Here is a 4778-nt window from a genome sequence, read left to right as displayed (position 1 = left end):
TCATTAAAACTGTACCCTAAAATTCATGAAAAAAACATCAATTACGTAGATTTTATGAAACAAGGATTACATTTCATCTTCACAAATATGAGCTACATTATGCTATGTCTATACTGTGTATTTGACTCAGATCTGAGTCTGTACTATACACTAAAGACATCCAAGAAAAATGTTACATATCTCCCATTGACAATATATTGAAAATCTCTGATGTGCCTTCTCAGCTGGGAGAAAATCTTATGAACCTGATCTCTGAACTTCTGGATGTTCAGTCTTTCTACTTGAAACCAGAGGCTGATCTCCCCAAAGCTTCTTCTCTATTCCGAGCATTAAGTGGCTAACAAAGTTGCTTATAGTTCAATATGGGGAGCAGCAACTAACACTTTTCCTGGTAGTAACACTATTCCTCCCCAACTTCACATGTGGGAGGTATGAGGCTCCCTTCCAGATAAGACAAGGCCATACAGCATGATTTGTTCTCTGATCCAACCTCTAACTCCACTTCTCCACATATCTGCTGCTCTGAGTAGATCCAAGTGAGGAGGGAAACCTTCCTAGTTGGACCATGGCTACAGACAATGGTAGTCCCAGCTGCTGCAATGGAACTTGTACCAGTTTCAGCAACTGGAGACATTAAACCTTCAGTGTGCAATACACAAACAGGAAATATGCACCTCAGGTGAGAGGCACCAAGACCTAGCAAGCAATTCCTTTCAGTAGTACAGTACTTTGGGGTGCATAACTGGTGCAGATAGTCTCAGAGTATATGAAAGTAAGGTGTGCATGTATCTTGATTTGGATTTAACAGCCTCTGAGCTTGTTCACCTAGTCAGAGTACAGTATCAAATCTAGGCCAAAACTGCAATGCAGACTATCAGTTGTTTCCCAGGTCTGTTGGGAGGGAGAAATAAGTCTCCTCCTGAACTCATTTCCGGCACTTCTCTGTAGAACAACTCATGAAGTCACAGATTTATTTTTTTTCCTGTGTTTTATTATACTAAATTGCATCATTTCAATTAAACATTTGTTATAATTTAAACAGAATAGCCACATGAGGCCCTATTTATGCACCTGTAATGTTTTGCATGCATCTGCATTTGCAGTTAAACATGCAAAGTAGGACAAAGTTATGGATTGTTTCTCAGTCCTTGAGATGAGAGCCCAGGATGGACAGAGCTGGTAGGAGGAGAGCACTGCTGGGTGTTCTTCAAATGACTTCTGTATATTCTGGGTAGTCTTGAAGATGCTGAGAAATCACAATTGCAGTGATTTATGATTGTGTACAGCCAAAATAACTATCTTTTGTTCAGTATGTGCTCTTATTTCAGCCCCCATCCCACAAGATTTTATCAAGGCAGGTTAGCTTGAAGTAGCACAGCATTTCTTGATCTCTCTTTTTCTTAAGACAACTCAGCTTTTAAAAGCACATATACAATTTTGACAAATGTGTATCACAGTTTATTCCTGTCTTCTTCCTTCTTATCTTCCGTATGAACAGACGTGTGTGCATATGCATACACACACACACACAGAATCACAGAATCATCTAGGTTGGAAGAGACCTCTAAGATCACCGAGTCCACACACACACATTGAGTCTGTCCAGGTTATTGAACCACAGGATTCTTTGGAGCCACTTTGGTAGTCTGGTGCAAGACACCAGTCCTGCACTTCTGAACAAATACAATTCCATCTCTTTTTTCTATGTTAGCAGAAAACTTGCATAGCATTTCTCATGTTTCTCAAATAGCCTTAATAATCAAACACTGGACCTCAAATAGCTCTGCCATTATTTCACATTTCTTCTAACTTATTTTTAAGAAAAAGCACTTTCCTTGTTAATATGATAATATATCAAGACCGAATTCCAACCTGTTACACTTGTGATATTTCTTAACCATACTGTAGCTTTTTCTAGTTTCTTCTAGATACATGGTTCATAACATCTGTTATATTCTTGAGTCCATTTATAGCTTCCTGTACTTTAAATGTGTATCTTATTCCTGACTACAAATTCCCACTTAAAACTTTTGTTTATTAGCAATTGTCATTCAGAAGGAAACAGGATGTGATCTGAACAACTAAGAGTTGGAAGGTCATTACCTAAGTTGTTTACCCAGGGGGACCATATTTTGAAGACAAGGACATCCTCTTCTACCATTGATATTGCTTCATTGACTTTTTCAGAGTCCAGTGTTTATTCTAGCCCTGCAATGTGCCTCCACAAACACAGATGAAAGCTAATGGAGTGAATTTCCCTGTTCTCACCATCATCTTGTTCTTCATAGTTGTATGGCCATGTTCATACAACTGATTGCATGACCAATTCAAAGAATTCAGACATTCATCAAGCACATCAGGTAATAAAATAAGAGCATTGAATGCAAGTAGATTGACTCCTTTAAGATTTAGTTAGCTGTATGTTTATAAGATATATGAATTTAATCCCTGTGTGAATAAGAAACAAACTTATGTGAAGAATTTTATGCACAATTTATTTCCCACTAACCCTCCACCTCTCTGCTTCTGAAGAAACTAACAAACAGAAAAATCACAAACCCTAGCCGAGAAAAGATGAAACCTTGCAATCTGTTTGGAGTTTATTCCCACCTTTTCTCCTTCTTTGCTCTGCTTTATGTGATGTACTGTTCATTCCTATTACCTCTTTACAGCTGTTTTGTTAAAGTTCATACCACAAAGACCTGTAAAAGAAATTTATGACTCTTGGGGTTTCAGCAAATTCTAAATAACCATAACATGAACATGAAGCATTAATTAAAGACACTGGAGTCTAAGTTATAACAGAGATGCTGACATTTAAGCCCCTTGCACCACGTAAATTAAAAATGGTATGACAAACAGTGAGTAATTTGATGGTCAGAGGTTCATAATAGATACCTTAATATCTTTCCCATGAAAAACAGTCTGTCCTTGGTTTAACCCATGCTGAACAGCCCAGGGGTCTGGTTCATAAAGCATGACACTGCCTAAACATTTTTGCAATAATTCATATATCAGTCTGGGAATAGCATTGAATATGCTTGAGACTAAACAAACATGCAGGAAATTTGTGAACTGAATGTATTAATGCAAAGATAAATTCACTGTCATCCATGTATCTGGTTCAGTGGGTACTGCAGATTTTAAGGAATCCACTGATCCAGTGTCACTTATAAAACAAAATTCACATTTGTTTAATTGATTATTAGATAAGTTAGCATGAGTGAATACAAGATATCTGTACCATCAAAACCTCAAGTTTCTGGGCATAATAAAGAGGAGATGCCCCTGCCTTAATCTACCTACAGCAGAAAAGGCAACACATAAAGTAGGCTGGTCTTCATTATATAGTTTTTCACGCTGCAGAACATAAATGTTCAGTGATATGATCCTTATGTTCACATAAGAAGTAGCTTAGTACATCCAAAGAACCTGCTGGATTTCTGTTGAGTCATGTTATGAGATTCATTTAACTAGTGCAGACACTTGTATCTGAGCTGGGCATACTAGAGTCCTTCTATAATGCACTGGTTAATAGGTTAAGAAAGAAAAATAGTGTTAGAGCACTGCAGATGCTCCTGCTAACATCACACTGAATGATTACAACTTTTGGTCTTTGTTATAAATATTGTAAAAGTCTCTCTAGGGAAAAAACAAAACAAAACAAAACAAAAAAACAATGTTCCCCCATCCCCAAGAAATCAAAACAGTAGGCCATTTCAAAGAAGAGCAAAAAGGATGAGAGTGTTTTAAGAGGCATTTCTTTTAGCTTGCATGATATGGCCTTTGGACTTGATAATTCCTCTGCTTTTAACAATGACTGAATATTGGAGAATTCATAAAGGAATCTATTTCTGCGCTTTGATGTTCTCGATGCTTTCCCAAAGAACTTCTTGGAAACTTGCTTCACAAAGTAATTCTTTTGGGTCATTATTTCAGTTAGCAACTGTATGTCAACCTGTCTTGCAAGTGCTGTCAGATCAAGCGGCATCACACAACAGGAAGCTAGGTTCACCTGATTACTACTTGGTTTCACCTGTGCCCACACATACAGCTGTCTAACAGCGTTTTATCAAGGTCAGAGGTATGTATGGTAACAATCTTTTTATTTTGAACCAGACTTTCAAGTTCTTGCCAAGAAGGTTGCAAATACTCTGAGAGGCTAGTTCCCCCTTCAATAGGAGGTGGGGCAATAATGACTGAATCTAACTGAGCAACCCCAAGGGCTGAACGTGCCCTATCAACTGCATCTCTGACTGATGAAGAGTTTGATCCAATGATGAAAAGTTTTGCTGATACTTTCAACTCATCCCTTTCTTCAGGATTCATTTTTTCTACAGCTTGAGCTACAGTACATTCTGGAACCTCCACTATTTCCTGATTCAGATCTTGTCCTATCTTTGAGCTCCATTCAGTTAGTGATTTCTGAATGCAGATGGTCATATTCAAAGAGTTGTTCTCAATGTCTCAATGTCCAGGCAGATACCAGTAATGAGTGATGCTCCTCAGAGGTCTGTACTGGGACCAATGTTATTTAAGTTTGTTAGCAACATGGACGGTGGATTTGAGTGCACCCTCAGCAAGTTTGTTGATGACACCTGGCTGAGTGGTGTAGTTGACATGCTGGAGGGAAAGATGTCATCCAGAGGGACCTGAACATAGGTCCACCCAGAAGTGGGCCCATGCAAACTTCATTCACTTCAACAAGACTACGTTCAAGGTCCTGCATCTGACTTGGGGCAATCCCAAACATGAACACAGGCTGGGCAATGAGAGGA

General features: G+C 38.5%; 1 pseudogene across 1 annotated transcript; it reads right to left on the bottom strand.

Moving 5' to 3' along the window:
• Positions 1-3492: 3492 nt before the first annotated feature.
• On the bottom strand, positions 3493-4458 carry LOC308185047 (glutamate--cysteine ligase regulatory subunit-like; annotated as a pseudogene). The gene has a single exon. The product of its transcript is annotated as a glutamate--cysteine ligase regulatory subunit-like (transcript).
• Between the last annotated feature and the right edge of the window lie 320 nt (positions 4459-4778).

This window comes from Anser brachyrhynchus, assembly GCF_964034855.1.
Source record: "Anser brachyrhynchus genome assembly, chromosome: Z".
Classification (NCBI taxonomy): domain Eukaryota; kingdom Metazoa; phylum Chordata; class Aves; order Anseriformes; family Anatidae; genus Anser; species Anser brachyrhynchus.
Note: the sequence above shows the minus strand (reverse complement) of the source record. Positions and strands in the feature narration are given on the sequence as shown.